The sequence below is a fragment of the Balaenoptera ricei genome, chromosome X (genome assembly GCF_028023285.1).
Source record: "Balaenoptera ricei isolate mBalRic1 chromosome X, mBalRic1.hap2, whole genome shotgun sequence".
In the NCBI taxonomy this organism is placed as follows: domain Eukaryota; kingdom Metazoa; phylum Chordata; class Mammalia; order Artiodactyla; family Balaenopteridae; genus Balaenoptera; species Balaenoptera ricei.
In genome coordinates this window covers 25271332-25293056 of record NC_082660.1, presented here as the reverse complement: position 1 = coordinate 25293056, position 21725 = coordinate 25271332, and positions in this window count along the sequence as shown.

Sequence of the window (21725 nt, the reverse complement as noted above, 5' to 3'; positions counted from 1 at the left end):
AAATATTTTCTCCCATTCTGAGGGTTGTCTTTTCGTCTTGTTTATGGTTTCCTTTGCTGTACGAAAGCTTTTAAGTTTCATTAGGTCCCATATGTTTATTTTTATTTCCATTTCCCTAGGAGGTGGGTCAAAAAGGATCTTGCTGTGGTATATGTCATAGAGTGTTCTGCCTATGTTTTCCTCTAAGATTTTGATAGTGTCTGGCCTTACATTTAGGTCTTTAATCCATTTTGAGTTTATTTTTGTGTATGGTGTTAGGGAGTGTTCTAATTTCATTCCTTTACATGTAGCTGTCAGGTTTTCCCAGCACCACTTATTGGAGAGGCTTTCTTTTCTCCATTGTATATTCTTGCCTCCTTTATCAAAAATAAGGTGACCATATGTGCATTGGTTTATCTCTGGGCTTTCTATCCTGTTGCATTGATCTATATTTCTGTTTTTGTGCCAGTACCAGACTGTCTTGATTACTGTAGCTTTGTAGTATAGTCTGAAATCAGGGAGCTTGATTCCTCCAGCTCCGTTTTTCTTTCTCAAGATTGCTTTGGCTATTTGGGGTCCTTTGTGTTTCCATACAAATTGTGAAATTTTTTGTTCTCGTTCTGTGAACAATGCCATTGGTAGTTTCATAGGGATAGCATTGAACCTGTAGATTGCTTTGGAGGGTATAGTCATTTTCACAATGTTGCTTCTTCCAATCCAAGAACATGATATATCTCTCCATCTGTTTGTATCATCTTTAATTTCTTTCATCAGTGTCTTATAGTTTTCTACATACAGGTCTTTTGTCTCCTTAGGTAGGTTTATTCATAGGTATTATATTCTTTTTGTTACAGTGGTAAATGGGAGTGTTTCCTTAATTTCTCTTTCAGATTTTTCATCATTAGCATATAGGAATGCAAGAGATTTCTGTGCATTAATTTTGTATCCTGCTATTTTACCAAATTCATTGATTAGCTCTAGTAGTTTTCTGGTAACATCTTTAGGATTCTCTATGTATGGTATCATGTCATCTGCAAACAGTGACAGCTTTACTTCTTCTTTTCTGATTTGGATTCCTTTTATTTCTTTTTCTTTTCTGATTGCTGTGGCTAAAACTTCCAAAACTATGTTGAATGATAGTCGTGAGAGTGGACAACCTTGTCTTGTTCCTGATCTTAGAGGAAATGCTTTCAATTTTTCACCATTGAGAACAATGTTGGCTGTGGGTTTGTCATATATGGCCTTTATTATATTGAGGTAAGTTCCCTCTATGCCTGCTTTCTGGAGGGTTTTTTATCATAAATGGGTGTTGAATTTTGTCAAAAGCTTTTTCTGCATCTATTGAGATGATCATATGGTTTTTCTCCTTCTCTTTGTTAATATGGTTTATCACATTGATTGATTTGCATATATTAAGGAATCTTTGCATGGGAGCATTTAATCCATTTACATTTAAGGTAATTATCGATATGTATGTTCCTATTACCATTTTCTTAATTGTTTTCGGTTTGGTATTGTAGGTCTTTTCCTTCTTTTGTGTCTCCTGCCTAGAGAAGTTCCTTTAGCATTTGTTGTAAAACTGGTTTGGTGGTGCTTCATTCTCTTAGCTTTGGATTGTCTGTAAAGGTTTTAATTTCTCTGTTGAATCTGAATGAGATCCTTGCTGGGTAAAGTAATCTTGGTTGTAGGTTTTTCCCTTTCATCACTTTAAATATGTCCTGCCACTCCCTTCTGGCTTGCAGAGTTTCTGCTGAAAGATCAGCAGTTAACCTTATGGGGATTCCCTTGTATGTTATTTGTTGTTTTTCCCGTGCTGCCTTTAATATTTTTCCTTGTATTTAATTTTTGATAGTTTGATTAATCTGTGTGTTGGCATGATTCTCCTTGGATTTATCCTGTATGGGACTCTCTGTGCTTCCTGGACTTGATTGACTATTTCCTTTCCCATGTCAGGGAAGTTTTCAACTATAATCTCTTCAAATATTTTCTCAGTCTCTTTCTTTTTCTCTTCTTCTTCTGGCACCCCTATAACTCGAATGTTGGTGCATTTAATGTTGTCCCAGAGGTCTCTAAGACTCTCCTCAATTCTTTTCCATCTTTTTTCTTTATTCTGCTCTGCAGTAGTTATTTCCACTCTTTTATCTTCCAGGTCACTTATCCGTTCTTCTGCCTCAGTTATTCTGCTCTTGATTCCTTCTAGAGAATTTTTAGTTTCATGTATTGTGTTGTTCATCATTGTTTGTTTGCTCTTTAGTTCTTCTAGGCCCTTGTTAAAAGTTTCTTGTATTTTCTCATTCTATTTCCAAGAATTTGGATCATCTTTACTGTCATTACTCTGAATTCTTTTTCAGGTAGACTGCCTATATCCTCTTCATTTTTTTCGTCTGGTGTGTTTTTACCTTGCTCCTTCATATACTGTGTTTCTCTGTGTTCTCATTTTGCTTAACTTACTGTGTTTGGGGTCTTGTTTTCGCAGGCTGCAGGTTCATAGTTCTCGTTTTTGGTGTCTGACCCCAATAGCTAAGGTTAGTTCAGTGAGTTGTGTAGGCTTCCTGGTGGAGGGGACTGTTGCCTGTGTTCTGGTGGATGAGGCTTGACCTTGTCTTTCTGGTGGGCAGGACTGCCCCCGCTGGTGTGTTGTGGGGTGTCTGTGACCTTATTATGATTTTAGGCAGCCTCTCTGCTAATGGGTGGGGTGTGTTCCTGTCTTGCTAGTTGTTTGGCATAGGGTGTCCAGCACTGTAGCTTGCTGGTCTTTGAGTGGAGCTGGGTGTTAGCATTGAGATGGAGATCTCTGGGAGAGCTTCCGCCATTTGATATTTCGTGGAGCTGGGAGATCTCTGGTGGACTAATGTCCTGAACTCGGCTCTCCAACCTCAGAGGCACAGGCCTGACACCCGACCAGAGCACCAAGACCCTGTCAGCCACACGGCTCAGAAGAAAAGGGAGAAAAAAAGAAAGAAGGAAAGAAAAAAGCAAAATAAAAAGATATAAAGTTATTAAAATAAAAAAATTTTTTAATTATTAAAAATTAAAAAAATTAAAAAGTAATAAAAAAAAGAAAGAAGAGAGCAACCAAACCAAAAAACAAATCCACCAATGATAACAAGCACTAAAAACTATATTACAAAAAAAAAAACAAACAGACACACAGAACCCTAGCACAAATGGTAAAAGCAAAGCTCTACAGACAAAATCACACAAAGAAGCATACACATACACACATTAAAAGAAAAAGGAAAAAAATGTATATATCTCTATATAAAAGAAAAAAGGAAGAGAGAAACCAAATCAATAAACAAATCTACCAATGATAATAAACTCTAAATACTAAACTAAGATAAACATAAAACCAGAAACCAGTCAGTCGCAGACAGCAAACCCCAAGTCTACAGTTGCTCCCAAAGTCTACCACCTCAATTTTGGGATGATTCGTTGTCTATTCAGGTATTCCACAGATGCAGGGTACATCAAGTTGATTGTGGAGATTTAATCCACTGCTCCTGATGCTGCTGGGAGAGATTTCCCTTTCTCTTCTTTGTTCACACAGCTCCTGGGGTTCACCTTTGGATTTGGACCCGCCTCTGCGTGTAGGTCACCTGAGGGCATCTGGTCTTCGCTCAGACAAGACGGGGTTAAAGGAGTGGCTGATTAGGGGGCTCTGGCTCATTCAGGCTGGGGGGAGGGAGGGGTATGGAATGCAGGGCGAGCCTGCGGTGGCAGAGGCTGGCGTAACATTGCAACAGCCTGAGGCACACTGTGTGTTCTCCCGGGGAAGTTGTCCCTGGATCACAGGACCCTGGCAGTGGTGGGCTGCACAGGCTCCTGGGAGGGGAGGTGTGGAGAGTGACCTGTGCTTGCACACAGGCTTCTTGGTGGCTGCAGCAGCAGCCTTAGCATTTCATGCCCATCTCTGATGTCTGCGCTGATAGCCGCGGCTCGCGCCCGTCTCTGGAGCTCGTTTAGGCGGTGCTGTAAATTCCCTCTCTTTGCACACCCTGAAACAATGGTCTCTTGCCTCTTAGGCAGTTCCAGACTTTTTCCCGGACTCCATCCTGCCTGGCTGTGGCTCACTAGCCCCCTTCAGGCTGTGTTCACGCAGCCAACCCCAGTCCTCTCCCTGGGATCTGACCTCCGAAGCCCAAGCTTCAGCTCCCAGCCCCCGCCCACCCCAGCGGGTGAGCAGACAAGACTCTTGGGCTGGTGAGTGCTGGTCAGCAGCGATCCTCTGTGTGGGAATCTCTCAACTTTGCCCTCTGCATCCCTGTTGCTGCGCTCTCCTCCGTAGCTCCAAAGCTTCCCCCCCACCACTCCCCGTACCCACCAGGGAAGGGGCTTCCTAGTGTGTGGAAACTTTTCCCCCTTCACAGCTCCCTCCCAGGTGGGGCGGTCCCATCCCTATTCTTTTGTCTCTGTTTTTTCTTTTTCCTTTTGTCCTACCCAGGTACGTGGGGGTGTTTCTTGCCTTTTGGGAAGCCTGAGGTCTTCTGCCAGCGTTCAGTAGGTGTTCCATAGGAGTTGACCCACTTGTAGATGTATTTCTGATATATTTGTGGGGAGGAAGGTGATCTCCACGTCTTACTCCTCTGCCATCTTGAAGGTCTCCCCAAGTTTCTAGTGTTTTGATGTTCCCTATTTTTATTGTTGATGTGTTAAAAAAAAACCTTTTTCTGTATGGCCTTGATTATTTTAATGGGGTTCATTCAACATACTTCTTATGCACTTTCTTAGTCATTTTATCTAGGTTATGCTGCAGTAACAACCCACAAATCTTCATGATTTAACGTAACAAATTTTAGTTCTAGCTTATGTTATGTGGCCAGTGTGGGTCATCTGGGGGTTTTGCTCATTGTACGCATTCAGCAAACCAGGTTGAAAGACTCTTCATTTCATCATAGCTCATCATAGCTCACCATAGCTCATCATAGCTCATCATCACCTCTAAGAAAATGTGCAGAATCATACACTTATTCTTAAGTATTTTGCCCAGAAGTGGCATATATCACTTCCACCTACATTTTGCTTGTAAAGCAAATTACATGGCCATACCTAAGTTCAATGAGGAAATAAAGTTTAACCCTACCATGTACCTGCAGGAAATATTTGATGAACTTCACAGATGACTACTACAATCTACCTTCTTTCCACATCACCAATTTCTCTCCATCCTACCGGCCAAATGGATTTATTTACTCTTTCCTTGAGGAACAATATATAAGTTCTATCTAGTCCAGTAAAACTTAAAGTCCAATTGATGATCAGTAATTTCTACTACAGCAGATGATGTGTAGTAGTCTACGTCAGGTTCTGATTTGTCTCCTCTTGATTTGAAAACTTATGGCCAAAGAGAAGGTTATCTGCCCCACACTTAACCAATATACACTGATGGAACAGGGGTAGGTTGTGTACAATAAATATTCCTATTTAAAACATAGAAGAATGGGAGGGTATGCAGTAATCACTTGTCTATTTCAGTTCTGAAATCTTATTGGGCAGATTATATAAAGAGCTTCTACACAATGGGTGCATAATATTCCTCTGTTAGGCTCCATTTCTGCTCCCTAAGCCACTGTTCTCCGGAGCCATTGGTTCTGCCCAAGAGATCCTTCCCTTTCTGTTCTCCTTTGCCTTAGAGAGTTGGGCATTGGAGAATATGTTCTCCCTATCCAATTTTTTTTTTTTTAGTCTTCTTCTTATTCATATAAAGTTCAAGAACCAAGTGTGATTTTAAATCACAAACAGTTAGTGTTTTTTATTCTAGACTGTCTCAAGAACTTGGCCAGCTTCTTACTATTTGATTTCAGTAAGGTCCATGTGCCAACAGTCACACCCTCAGTTCTTTGATAAGCAAAACCTTTCCATTTGCTATTGTTCTTTGATGTTTTCCATTTTCATTGAGAAATAATTGACATATATCACTATAGAAGTTTTAAGGTGTACAGCATAATGGTCTGATTTACATATATTGTAATGTTCTTTGATTTTTAGACCCTGCGCTTATCCTTCTGGACTTAATTGCTGGTACCATGAGAATATGACATTATTCTTTTCCTAAGACATTTTGTTTGACTGAAAGGCGTTTCTTGGTACTGCAATCTTCATTGTGAGGCTCAGATATTTACTCTGAGGTAATCTGTTCCATTCCCATGTTTCAACAATTTGTGTGATGAGCAACTCTTGATTGGATCCTTTATGCAATTCTGAGTTTCAATCAGCCCTTTTTTGCTCAAAGCATTTCTTAAACATTTCTCTTACTGTTTGGGTTTGAGAATCACTTGCCTTTTTCAACCCTACAAGTCCTTAAATTTGAAGATTTTCTCTATGATTTTTCATTCTTGCTTGCAAATCATCCAGTTATTTTGGGAGCTCACCTATGTCTTAGTAACACCACAACCAGCAGCAACCAACACTTACTACTAACATTTTTATTGTTTCTTTTCTTCCCATGGGGCTACAGATTCATTAGGCAACTGATCTAATTTTTTTGTCATTGGAGTTGAGAGTTTTACCAAATATTTTTCCATTGCATAATATGAATCTCCTTCCTTTCATTTTCCAGTAATTTCTTAGCTCTTTATTGCCTTGTACCTAAGCTATTTTAGGGGTTTTATTATAGGATCACCGTACTCTTTGGAAAACTTCACTGCCATTAGGATGGGCAAGATTATATTGCAGTAAAATACAACCCCTGCTCCAACTTAAAAAGAAAAAAAAAGTTATTTCTTGTACATGGTACATGTCAAATGTAAGTTGGCAGGGGGTCTTGGCTTACTATACCTCCGCAGGGAACCCAGCTAAGAGAAGCACCATCTGTACTCTCATGATCAGTTTAGCAGGGAAAAGATAAGGGGGCCTATCATGCACTTGCTCTTCAGGCTTCCTGACTGAAATGTTACATGTCACTGTCATATTTCACTGACCAAAACAAGTCACTTGAGCATGGGGCAGCAAAGTGGGCCTACCATGTGGCCAGAAATTGAGTAATGGGATACATTTGGTAGACAGCACTAGTGATTACCACACTTTCTTTTACTAATTAATTCATTTTTAAGAGAAGTCAAATCCTTGCATTTGTATTGACACACAGCCATGCATAGTACTAGTATACCTTACTGAATGATGCTCACTCAGTTCATTTAAAGGGGATGATTGGTTAAATGTAAATACTAGGTTGATAACAATGAAGCACTGCAGTTCAAAAACTGGAAAGGGAGAGAGTGTTGCTAAAAGATTCAAGAGCCATCTCCTGAAAAATAAATAATAATAATTGTTTAATAGGGTGATAATTTAATATTGCTAAGATGCAAAAGATTTTTCAATGGCCTTAAAATTAGAAACATTAAATGTACACATACATACATATATATACACATATATGCACATAATCACACACATATGTACATATATGCATACACATATATGTAAAGCAACATTTGATGAGAAACCTTGAGAGGAAGAATATTGTTGAAATATGTGTATTAAAAATTCAAAATACTGTGGTGTTTACTACCATCACAAAGAAAATAAATATAATTTGAGAGAAGTACATTCTGGTATATATGAGAGCATGGTAAAGAAATAATATTCTGAGGTGAATAATGAAGATGAGCAAAAGCTCTCAGTTATTTCTCAATCAATATATTAGTTGCTTCTTGTTGTAATAAATTAGAGTTCCACTCTTCATTATTTACTCAGAAGGAATAAAGACTCTTCTGAACCACAAACATTTAATAATACCAAGCACTGTAACATTAAATGATCAAACTTGTTATATCCTCCTATTATAGGGAATTATATATATTTTTCAATATTCTTTAAATAAATTAGTAGCCTTACACATACATATACACACTCATAGATAGCTAGTACATATGTATATATTATATATGAATTTATAAATATAATTTAGAGCCTCTTAAAGACTGTCTTGTGATACACATTTATTAAGATTTAAGAGCACCAGCTCTGGAACAAAACCGCCTAAGTTCAATTCTGATGCCACCATGTCTATCTGTGTGGTTATGCTCCTGTGCTTCAATTTCCATATCTGTGAATTTGGTATCATAATCATCTTTCATTTAGTTTGTGTGAGAAGCAATTGGGTCAATAAAATAAAGCACTTAAAATAATAACTATATCATAAGAAGTACTTAATATCTGTTAGCTAATATCAATATTTTTAATGCAAATGCTACAGGCAGTTTATGATTACCTTTCTTTTTAAACACTGCTTAAAATAACAGATGTCTTTAACAAATTCAATGCAAATGCAGTGCAAAGCCTTGTTCTTCTACATTGTTCACTTGATAAGGTCCGTGAATACACGAACAGGCTAGTAAGTGCAAACACTGGTCATGAATCTGTTGCTTATTTCATCATTGTTCATGTGGACATGTTAAGTTTATCTGCTTGCCAGATGTCAATGTTCAATGGATTCTGCTAAAAGAAGAAATAAAATGAAAAATGCTACAGACTATTCAAGCATATGGGCCAAATCCCTAGGTAGAGGACTTTGTGCAACTTCAATACTATGGCTCTACAAAATTTCTTGATATATATATAAATTCTATATAATTGTATAATAAAATATTATATGTAATTGCATCATATGTATACTATATATAATTATACTTATGCATATTATATGTATGAGATATAAGTACAATGTGTTTTAAATTATCTGGTCCAGTTTTATGGAGTCAGGTCAAAATCGGAAAATTATCTGCCATTTCCACACTTTCCTATCTACATATGTATTATAGTAAAGAGCACTATGGTAGAGTTGAAGGTAAACCAGAGATAGATTAAAAAAAAATTTTGTCCTAATCATATAAGATACAAAACTCATGTAATCAGGAACTTTATTCACCACCTACACCACTTCAAATGGCTCAATAACTTGAACGATAAACAATCAACAAGGTGCTCAGATGTGATAATTCATTAATTCAAACATAACTTCATGAGGGTAAAATTCTGTGACTCATCTTTGTTTTTTAATCTACTTAGACCATAATCAGACCAAGAAATCTTGTCATTTTGTCCCTCAAACATAAATCTCTACAACACAGAGCAATAATCTAGAACATTTTTTCTTCTGAAATGGGATATAAATATATCTTGAACTAACTTAAAATATTTGTATATAAAAATGGGAAGGTGATTTTCAGGTTTAAAAAATGGACATAGGGTTAGATTGAGAATTTTGTGTGCTGACTCAGAAAGGCAGCTGTGATTTTACTTTGTATATATTTCAAACAGTTAAGAAGGAGGGCATGAAAAGCTAAACATGGTACCAGCCATGGGAATGTTTACTTAGAAAATATTTAAAATTTTTTCATTTCCTTGATCTGTTCTAAAGGAGGTAACATATTCCTTTAATTAGTTTTTATTTCATGCTGTCCTATAATTCTAAAGATTTATACAGAATAAGTTAAAAGATACAAATGTGTCTCTTCCAATGCTATGAATCAAATTAATGGCATTTCAAAATTTGTAACAACGAGTGATATCATAAGGATGCTGGAATAGGAAGCCCCAGATTCTCCTTCCTCCCACAGAGACACTATCCAACAACAATACATGGACCAGTTCCCTTTATAAGAAATCCAAGAATCATTTAAGAGGCTTCTGCATGACAGGTGAACACAAAACCAGCCACATCAAAGCTGTTAGGAAAATTTGTGGCACATTCTCACCATAGTCCCTTCCCCTGGCATAATGCCATGTGATCAGGACGAAACCTCCAGATCCCAGCTACTCCCTGGTGAGAGAAAGGGAAGATTGGATTTTATGTCCAATGATCTGACTTTTCATTGATGCTGCCTGAGGGACTGGTTTGTGTATAGCATGACTCAGGGCACTGACAGGACTCAGGATACTCTAGGTGTCTGAGAGTGGCTGAAAACAAGGGAGGTAGGCAACAAGCTGCTGCTTCAGAGAACCAATAGTACAGCAGAGAGACACCAGAGAGATAAAAGATTATGAGCTCCTCAAAAAAGAAACGAGCAAATCCCTCTAATTAGGAATCTACACACACAAGTCCAGAGAAAACACATACACAGAAAAGGTTAGAGAGATCCCCAGAATGTCTAGCACATTAAAAGAATCATACACCAGGGACTTCCGTGGTGACACAGTGGTTAAGAATCCACCTGCCAATGCAGGGGACACAGGTTCGAGCCCTGGTCTGGGAAGATCCCACATGGCACAGAGCTACTGAGCCCACATGACACAACTACTGAAGCCCGTGCACCTAGAGCCTGTGCCCCACAACAAAAGAAGCCACTGCAATGAGAAACCCGTGCACCGCAACGAAGAGTAGCCCCCGCTCGCCGCAACTAGAGAAAGCCCACGTGCAGCAACAAAGACCCAATGCAGCCAAAAATAAATTAATTAATTAATTAATTAAAAAAAAATCATACACCATAATATGGTAGAACTTATCCCTAGGCTGAAAGGATGTTTCAGCATATGAAAATCATGTGATACACCGCATTAACAGAATGAAGGATAAAAATCGCATGATCACCTCAATAGATTCAGAAAAAGCATTTGACAAAACTCAACTCCCTTTCATGACAAAAACACTCAACAAACTAGGAATAGAAGGAAATTACTTCAACATAATAGAGGCTATATATGACATGCCCACAGCTAATATTATACTCAATGGTGAAAAACTGAATGATTTTCCTCTGAGATCAGGAACAAGGCAAGGACAACCACTCTCACCACTTCCACTCAACATAGTACTAGAAATCCTAGCCAGAGCAATTAGGCAAGAAAGTTAAATAAAAGACATCCAAATTGGAAAGGAAGTAGTAGAGTTATCTCTGCTTATAATTAACATGATCTTATATGTAGAAAACCCTAAAGATTCCATGAAAACTTATGGTTACCAGGGGGGAAGGGTGGGTAGAAAGGATAGATTGGGAGTTTGGGATTGACATATACACATTGATATATTTAAAATAGATAACCAACAAGGAACTACTGTATAGCACAGGGAACTCTGCTCAATATTCTGTAATAACCTAAATGTGAAAAGAACTTGAAAAAGAATAGATACATGTATATGTATAACTGAATCACTTTGCTGTACACCTGAAATTAACACAACATTGTTAATCAACTATAATCCAATGTAAAATAAAAATTAAAAAAAAAGATTCCATGAAAAAACTGTTAGAAATAGTAAACAAGTTCAGTAAATTTGCAGGATAAAAAAGGAACATATAAAAAGCAATTGCTTTTCTATACACTAATAATGAACAATCTGAAAAGAAAATTAAGAAAATAATCATATTTTCAGTAGCATCATAAAGAATCAAATACTTAGGAATAAACTTAACCTAGGAAGCAGAAGACTTGTACATTGAAACTACAAAATGTGGCTGAAGTAAATTAAAGAAGACACAAATAAATGGAAAGGCATCCAATGTTCATGGATTGGAAGACTTAATATTGTTAAAATGTCAATACTACCCAAAGCAATCTATGGATTCAATGCAGTGTCTTTCAAGAGCCCAATGGCTTTTTTTTTTTTTTTACAGAAATAGAAAGAACAATCGTAAAATTCATATGGAACCACCAAAGACCCCAAATAGCCAAAACAATGTTGAGAAAGAAGAACAAAGCTGAAGGCATCATACTTACTGATTTCAAAACATATTATAAAGCTACTGTAATCAAAACAGAATGGTACTGGCATAAAGACAGAGATATAGTCCAATGGAACAGAATTGAAAGCACAGAAATAAACCCACACACATATGGTCAATTGATCTTCTACAAGTGTGCTAAGAATATACAATGGGGAAAGGAAAGTGTCTTCAGAAAATGATCTTGGGAAAACTGGATATCCACATGCAAAAGAATGAAATTGGACCTTATGTCACAACATACACAAAAATAAACTCAAAATGGATTAAAGACTTAAATATAAGACCTGAAACTGTAAAACTCCTAAAAGAAAACATAGGGGAAAGCTTCATAACATTAGTCTTGGCAATGGTTTCTTGGATGTGATACCAAAAGCACAAGCAACAAAAGAAAAAATAGATAAGTGAGACTACATTAAACTCAAAAGCTACTGTACAACAAAGGAAATAACAGAGTAAACGGCAACCTACAGAGAAAATATTTCAAACTATGTATCTCCTCAGGTGTTAATATCCAAAATTTATAAGGAACTCCTACTACTCAACTGCAAAAAAACACAAACCCTCAATTAAAAAATGGGCAAAAGACCTGAGTAGATATTTCTCCACTGAAGACATACAAATGGCCAACAGGTATATTAAAAGGTGGTCAACATAAATAATCACCAGGGAAATGTAAATGAAAACAATCAGATATCACCTCACATCTGTTAGGATGGTATTATTTAAAAAAAAAGAAAAAAGAAAAAAACAGAAAGCAAGAGTTGGTGAGGATGTGGAGAAATGAGAACCCTTGTACACTGCTGTTGGGAATGCAAAATGTTGCAGCCACAGTGGAAAACAACATGGAAGTTCCTAAAAAATTAATAATAGAACTGCCATATGACCCAGCAATATATAAAGAAAATATGGTAGCAACCTAAATGTCCATCAATAGATGAATGGATAAGAGGATGTGAGATCATATTTATATATATATATATATTCCCCCCACCACACACACACACCATGGACTATCACTCAGCCATTAAAAAAAAAAGAAGAAATCTTGCCATTTGTGACAACTTGGATGGCTCTAGAGGGTATTATGCTAAGTGAAATAAGTCAGATAAAGGCAAATATCATATGATTTCACTCATGTTGAACCTAAAAAACAAAAGAAACAAAACAAAGTGAAAACAGACTCAAAGATACAGAGAACAAATGGATGGTTACCAGAAGGGAGGGGGATGGGTGGGGGAAGTGAAACAGGTGAAGGGGATTAAGAGGAACAAACCTCTAGTTATAAAATAAACAAGCCACAGGGATGTAATATACAGCACAAGGAATATGGTTAATAATATTGTAATAACTTTGTATGGATACAGATGGTTGCTAGATTTAACAAGATGATCATTTCATAATGTATGCAGATGTCAGAGCACTATGTAGTACACCTGAAACTAACATAATATTGTATGTCAACTATAGAGAAATATAAAATGAATAAATACATACATACATAAATTTAAAAATATAGTGTACACATAAAATGAAATATTATTTAGCCATAAAAAGGAAGGCAATCCTGTTATATGCCACCACTTGAATGAACCTGGAGGACATTGTGATAAGTGAAATAAGCCAGTCACAGGAGAAAAATAAATATTGCATGATTCCACTTATATGAGGTAACTAAAATAGTCTAATTCATACAAGCAGATAGTAGAATGGTGATTGCTGGAGGGGAGGGGCAAATGAGGAGTTGCTGTTCAATGGGTATGAAGTTTCAGTCATGAAAGATTAAAAAGTTCTAGAAATCTGCTGTACAACACTGTGTTTATAGTTAACAATACTGTACTGTACCTTTAAAATTTGTGTAAGAAGGTAGATATCATGTTATGTGGTTTTTGCCACATTAAAAAAGTATAACAATCACTGAAAGAGCAATGAAATATTAAAAAATTAAACAAGAGCAAAAACAAAACACACACACACACACACACACACACAAATACACGCGAGGTTCTAAACAGCAGTGCTTCTGAAATATTTATTTGGAGAGGAGAAGCATTATTTGGCAAATTTGCATAAAACTTTCCCAAAGATATGGCACCTTTTCAGCAAAACAAGTCTTTCCAAAGAGATGTCCTGAAATCTGTTATCCTGCATATATTAATAGCAATATTATTTATTTCATTTAGAAAAAAAGGCAAATATGTTTACTTTATCTTGGCTTTTTTTCATTCCAATAAATATAGATGTATTTTCCAATTCTAAAATTTTACTCTTATCACAGGTTTTTCCTATGACAAGTAGTTTTGAAAAGTAGGAAATACATGTCTGGGTGTATGTCAAAAAGAAAATATTAGGTTTTAATTAACTATAATTATGAGATTAAAATAATTTTGGATTTATACATAACTTCATAGTTTATCTTGTGAATATATCTATAAAACTTCACCAAAAAACAATCTTTAACTCAAGCGTGAAATCATGAATTTCTATATTTCACTGTGTTCTCCATAGTTTTCTGTACAACTGTTCAAGTGTTCCTTCTTTTATCTTCTGTTGAAGTGTTTTATGGAGATTAAAGCTTAACTTCAGGACTTCAGGTTAAGCAACAGAGAATGAAATAGCTTGGAAGAGATAGAGATGTGTGAAAACATAAGCTGTTTCTACAGGCTTATGGCAAAGCAGGAGGATTGAAAATTGAAGCTGAATGTGGTGTCTTAACCAACACAGTATAGAGTTTTGCTTTATACATCCAAATCTCTTTTAGAAGATGTTTGTTTTTTGAGAGAGTTCTGGTGTCAGAGGAATTACTTGAAACTTAGAAATAAGGGAAAAATATAGATGGCATGTCTGTTCAATGTCACATGGTACTGAAGGCCATCCAAGGATTATGTAATGGAGTGTACTTAGTTCATTTTTAATCTTTTTAAAAATAAATTTATGTGTATGTGTGTGAATAAATTAGTTGAATAAAATTAAGTTTACAATTATTATTTTTGTATTTTCATGAAAGACTTAAATTTACTTGTTGGAAATTTATACCTACACTAGTGGTCATCAGAATAATATTGTCGAAATATTCATATGGAAATAAACTCTTGTTTTCTTTCCCCCAGAGAATTAATAACTTTATATTTCTCCTTAAAAAATCTATACATTCTTAAAAATACACATATTAGTCAGAAAGCATTCATACTTTGAGAATAAAATCTAATTGATTAAAATTCTTAGGAAGAGGGTAGTTTACAGTTCTTGTCATCCCTAGCTCTGAGTTCAGATATTTAGAAATAAATAGAGATAGGGATATATTCAGTTATTGACATGACTTCTCACTGCTTGACTATATCAAGATAAGAAGTATTTCTTTATTACATAACAGATATGCTATTATTATATGCAACTAACCACACCCTCACAAGGGCAGAAGTGGACCTTTCTATTTTACTAATGTTTTGGACTCTTTTTTATTTGAAGATAGGATAAATGATTCACTCTTTCAACTTAAAAGGCATTATACACAGGTGTACTTATTGAAAATAGAAGACACCTGATGAAAGATAAGATTCAAATAATTCATAGCTAAATAAACATTTACGATATTTGTAAAATGCACTAATATTATTTGACAGGAATCATTTTATTCTACACTTACCATTGAATAGATTAATTTTCTCTCCATCTCTTAAAATCTCTCAGTGTAATTCTAAATATAAATCTACTAAATATTGACTATTGGGATTTAATATTCATGTTCTACCTCTTTCATCTCTTCCCAAAATTAGACCTTGAAATCAGGTTGTCTCTTTCAAAAAATGTAATTAAGAAGGAGTTAAAAACAAACACTGAATGTATTAAATAAATTGAATTTTCTTTTGGAGAAGGAGAATAAAACGATCAGTTTGCTTGAACTGTTACATTTAAACAGTTGTGTTATTATCCTATAATAGAATTTCCCAAGTTAGTGTAACAAAATACATAATATAAAGAAATATTATCTAAAGGAAAAGAATGGTTTTTTTTAAAAACCGTTTTTATATAAATACATTAATTTTATATTTCATCTAATTTATCAATATTTTTATATATTCTACAGTTGAAAATTTGGCTTTTTTTAAAGGTTGATTTATTATTTATTTTATTTTATTTATTTTTGGCTGCGTTGGGTCTTAGTTTTGGCACGCAGGATCTTCGTTAAGGCATGCGGGATCTTTTGTTGCAGTGTGCGGGCTTCTCTCTAGTTGTGGCGCACAAGCTCCAGGGCGCGTGGGCTCTGTAGTTTGCGGCACGCAGGCTCTCTAGTTGAGGCGCACGAGCTCAGTAGTTGTGGCACTCGGGCTTAGCTGCCCTGCGTCATGGGGGATCTTAGTTCCCCGAACAGGGATCGAACCCATATCCCCTGCATTGTAAGGCGGATTCTTCACCACTGGACCACCAGGGATGTCCCTACAGTTGACAATTTGGTTTTAAAAAGTTTGGTATTCCAATAAAAGTATCTAATTAAAACATCACAAAAAGGAAACATTCACAAAGTTTTTTTGAAACCGTACTCATCTGCTTGCCTCACAGTTGGCAAATTGCTTTCACATTCGACATCTCTTTAATTTTTATCCCCACAAGCTATCTATTAGACAGTTTGGACAGGTAAAATTATCACATTTTTACATTTTGGATAAATTGGCTCAGGAACAGAATGTGTAAATGACTTATCCCAAGGTCACTGAGCAATCAAGTGGCAGAGCCAGAATTTACTCTCCAATTCAGATCACATATAGAGGGGCCTATAACACATAATTTATGTTTAGAAATGTTTTATTATCATAGCATGTTACCTTCTTAAAGAATTGGTAATTCATCTTTCCCCTAATACATTAGAGCATGCAGTTCTTCTATTTTATTCAACTTACTAAAAATATTTCATAAGTGATAACAGACTTTATATGGAGTCAAACTGTTCTATTCCACTTATGCTTGGAAATATGAACAGCTGTTTGAACGCACATGTGAAAAATTTCAATTTCTGTATAAGGGAGAATTCTGGTGATTCTAAGGATAAGAGAATTAAGTCACTTTACCTTTGCAAAGGGAAACTGCTCTGGGAATTATTTAAGGTGGTTAAATTACATAGCTTTCCCCCCCACAATCTGTCAACAATAAAGAGATTAAGACTTCATATGCAAGCTTTATCTTCAATGTGAAATGACAGTAATTGACATTTAAAAACTGTATGGTACAATATGCTACATGACACAGGCAGAAACTTGTGCAAGCTTTGGAGCCTAGCTCCTGCACATATTTGCTTCACTTGTCTATTACAAGATCTGGAGTGTTTTTAGTAGTTGAAACTTTTAAATATTGTCTATGAGAATGCAAAAGCATTACTTGAGATAATACTATAGAAAATCAAATTAAGGGCAGAGTACATATTACTTTTTACTTCTGGTCCTCCTTTAAAACTGAGTAGGTACTCCCAAAGTGTAACATTATATGAATCAGTTACCCTATTTGCATAATTTGCTTTTCAGTACAAAGTAACAGACCCTGACCCAGATTATCTCAAAGTGAATTGTAAGCAGGCCAAGAAAAAATTGAACAGATGTATGTCATTTTTCAAAATTAGGCTTTCTTTGACAATGATCATTCTTTTTTTTTTTTTAATAAATTTATTTATTTAGTTAGTTATTTTTGGCTGCATTGGGTCTTCGTTGCTGCGCACGGGCTTTCTCTAGTTGTGGCAAGTGGTGGCTTCTCTTTGTTGCGGAGCACGGGCTCTAGGCACGCGGGCTTCAGTTAGTTGTGGCACGCGGGCTCAGTAGTTGTGGCTCGTGGGCTCTAGAGCACAGGCTCAGTTATTGTGGCACATGGGCTTAGTTGCTCCGCGGCATGTGGAATCTTCCTGAACCAGGGCTCGAACCCGTGTCCCCTGCATTGGCAGGCGGATTCTTAACCACTGCACCACAGGGAAGTCCAACAATGATCATTCTTGATGTTCTAAGATAATAAGAATCAGTAGGAAGACTTTACCAGGCATTTTCTTACATAAGTATGTTTACAGTTTACATAGAAGCAGAGGGATGATTGACAAAAAGGATGAAAATCCTTTCTAATTTCATGAAAGGAGTTTGAGTATAAATACACACACACACACACACACACACACACACACACGCACACCAGTTGCTTGAAGTCTAAGAATATAATATATTCCTCTTTGCTAAGCATGTTAGAATATCTCCCATTTTTATCCTGTGTATAAGTTTGGACAATTTTCATGTCCATTCCCAGTTTCTATATATTGTATTTTTGAAGGCATAAAAAAGGTAATCATATTTTATAAAGGACAATCTGTCTGTTCAATTAATGCCCCATGCTAAATTTGAAATTTACATCCTACACACCAGTCTGGTTACAAAATAATTAATATGATTCACATGTTTAATTAAGCATGACAAGGAGGCTTTAGTTTTAAGAGGGAAAAAATGAAAGAGTCGCCTTGGAAAAGCCTGGAGCATATTTTGCAGAGCATCTTGGAACAAACAGTTTTAACTAAAGACTTAGTTAGCCTATTCCTATGATGATTTCATTAACAAGTCAAAGTCTTCAGACCCATGAGGGCTATGACAGAGAATACTCTAGTAGCTAGATGTAGGACACATAGAATTTGGATTTTTTGATCAAGTTGTAATAAATATCTTTAATTAAGCAGGCTTTTCCTAGGGACTCTAGGAAAAGGATAGGAAAGGATAAAAGGTGCCTCATTATTTACTTTTGAACTATTGCTTCTTCAGTCTATGTTAATTGAAAGTATCTTTTATTTATAGATATTATTATGACTTCCATAAATAGTCAATACATACATTGTGCACATATTCACTTTCTTTGTGCTGTATTGTGTTCCACAAACTCTATTCATTAATCTTCAAAACTATAATTAAAGCCAAGCCTTAATTTTTCCCCTTCACTAACACATTTTGTTGTAAGCAAAAGAATGAAAGAGTTGAGCTTATTATGATGATTAATTTGATCTTCATGTCAGTGATAAGTTTACATTTGTCCTCACACAGAATGAAGAGAAGTCAGGGAACATTCACAGAAATGGTGTAAAAGCAAACTTAAATTTTCTAAAATACAGTAATCATTAGACAACCTGCAATTGCTTTTCTTTTTAAAATTTTGATTTACAAGAATATTTTATGTAGAGTTATAGTCTCTGTTAAGAAGTCAGGAAATGTCAAATTGACTGACAATGTTCTCATATACCAGATTTACAGCAATATCTATGCTCAGGTTTTTTAACAGGCAGCAGCTTTGTACAAATCCTTACAAATTAATCATGGATACCAAGTCAAGGGCTGAATCTCATTCAGAAATATTCAACTAAGGGAAGGAAGGTGAATACCATGATGGAGTTGGAAGGGAATGACACAGTGTCAGAATATCAGGGCTGGGGGAGATGTTTCAAATCTTAGAGTTTCTGAGTTTCTTATATGCTCTATGTCTTCACCTTGACTCTCTAAAAGCCAGTGAAAAGCCACTGTAGCTAATGGCAGAGTGCTCTATCTGCCATCTGATACCTAATAGAATAAAACCCCCAAAACGTAAACTATTATCCTATTGGAACAGCTATTCTTGGCATAAGAGTGGGTTTTGTGGCCATCCTCTATCTTCAAAGATGTCTAAGGATCTGAACCTAGTCCAGTCTTCCTTGCAATACTAACTCAAGGAATTTATGGGTGCATGTGAGATCCAAGAAAGTCCTCCTGACACTATGAATCAGACCAAGCACCTTTACTTCATTGTCAAGGTGGTTTATCACGTGATGTATAACTAGTTATTGATGAGACACAGTTGCACTGAGAATAGGAGCTACTTTTTTTTACCTTGAAGGAGCTACGTGGCTTGCAGGTAAAAAAGTTGCAGAGTGCTCATAGACACTGAATTTCCTGAACTGAAGTAGTCTGTGCCAATCCATTCTCATCTAGTGTGATCACACATGTTCTAAGGGTGAAGTGACTGAGACATTAGAAGTTGTGTTTACAAACCACAAGATCACCACAGTGTTGCTGTGTGTATGCTATGTTGCTGCCTGCCCAGTATCCCTTCTTAAAAAGAGTAAACTTGATGTTGGGTAAAGGGTACTATGTCTTATGAGCTTGATTGTCAATCCAAGCTTAGAGCACTCCCTCTGGTTGACCACATCTATTTCACTGTGCTTCCACTTCATGTTCAAAGTTTATCTCTGGCTTCCCTGTTACAGTATGATCCTAGTTTTTTTTTTGTTTTTTTTCTACTTCTCTTACTGTATTTTTGGTTTTACTTCAAAAGCCTCTGCCCTTTCTTCTATCCCTTAAGTGTATAAATTTGGCACTGAGGTGGATGGATCAAAATTGTCAGACTTATTATATACATTTGGATTTGCATCCTAGCTCTGAAACTCAATGGCTGTTTTCTCCTGAGAAGATCAGTTAACTTCTTGGAGCTTCACTTTCTTATTGGTATTCTAGGTCTTCTATATCTCATAACATCATTTAAATTACAAAACACATATAAAGTTTTTTTGAATGCGTAAATGGTTTCATGAATGAGAACAAACCCAGTAAATATATTGGGTTGGCCAAAAAGTTCACTCAGGTTTTTCCCGAATGAACTTTTTGGCAAACCCAATACTTATGTGAACTTATATGTTGCAAAAATTAAGAATGACTGTATTCAACCTTGGTGTCTTACAAAACCTGTGATGAAGGACCCCAGTATATGTTAAGGGCATATGCTGTGCCGTATATTTATGCAGATTATATCACACAAACCATCAATAAAGACACTAAATTCATTTTACATAAGAAAATCAGAAGCTCTGAGTGGTTTTGTTTTTGTTTTTGTTTTTTTTAGTAATCTACACATTATTAAATATAATTGCTAGGAATTAAGGACATTTGATCAACTTTATCAAGAGCATTGTATTAATACCATCATATTTAATCTTTAAAACAAGTCTACAAGACGAGTACTATTATCCCATTTCACAGATAAAAGAAATGGGTATTTAAAAGAATTAATAGCATGTAGCGAAGCAAGTATTGGAGTCTAAATTTGTCTGACTATCCTCCATGCTGTTCTCCATAGTGGCTGCATCAATTTACATTCCCACCAACAGTGCAAGAAGGTTCCCTTTTCTCCACACCCTCTCCAGCATTTATTGTTTGTAGATTTTTTGATGATGGCCATTCTGACTGGCATGAAGTGATACCTCACTGTAGTTTTGATTTGCATTTATCTAATAATTAGTGATATTGAACATCTTTTCATGTGCCTCTTGGCCATCTGTATGTCTTCTTTGGAGAAATGTCTATTTAGGTCTTCTGCCCATTTTTGGATTGGGTTGTTTGTTTTTTTGATATTGAGCTGCATGAGCTCCCTGTAAATTTTGGAGATTAATCCTTTGTCACTTGCTTCATTTGCAAATATTTTCTCCCATTCTGAGAGTTGTCTTCTCTTCTTGTTTATGGTTTCCTTTGCTGTGCAAAAGCTTTTAAGTTTTATTAGGTCCCATTTGTTTATTTTTGTTTTTATTTCCATTTCTCTAGGAGGTGGGTCAAAAAGGATCTTGCTGTGATTTATGTCATAGAGTGTTCTGCCTATGTTTTCCTCTAAGAGTTTGATAGTGTCTGGCCTTACATTTAGGTCTCGAATCCATTTTGAGTTTATTTTTGTGTATGGTGTTATGGAGTGTTCTGATTTCATTCTTTTACACGTAGCTGTCCAGTTTTCCCAGCATCACTTATTGAAGAGGCTGTCTTTTCTCCATTGTATATTCTTGCCTCCTTTGTCATAGATTAGGTGACCATATAGTTTGCTTTGTTGGTGTAATATTTTATTCTCTCACCCTCTAGAGGGGGTACAATATCAATCAACTTGTGGATGACAGGAAAATATCTGGCTGATATTACAACCACCTTTTATATTAAAATAATTTATGATAGAGAATTTCATGACACCTGGGAACCCCTAAAATTAACATAAATTTCAGAGTGTTAAGATCAGGTGTAACAAAGGAAAAAAATATTCTGATTTAACGGGTAAGATTTTTAAATG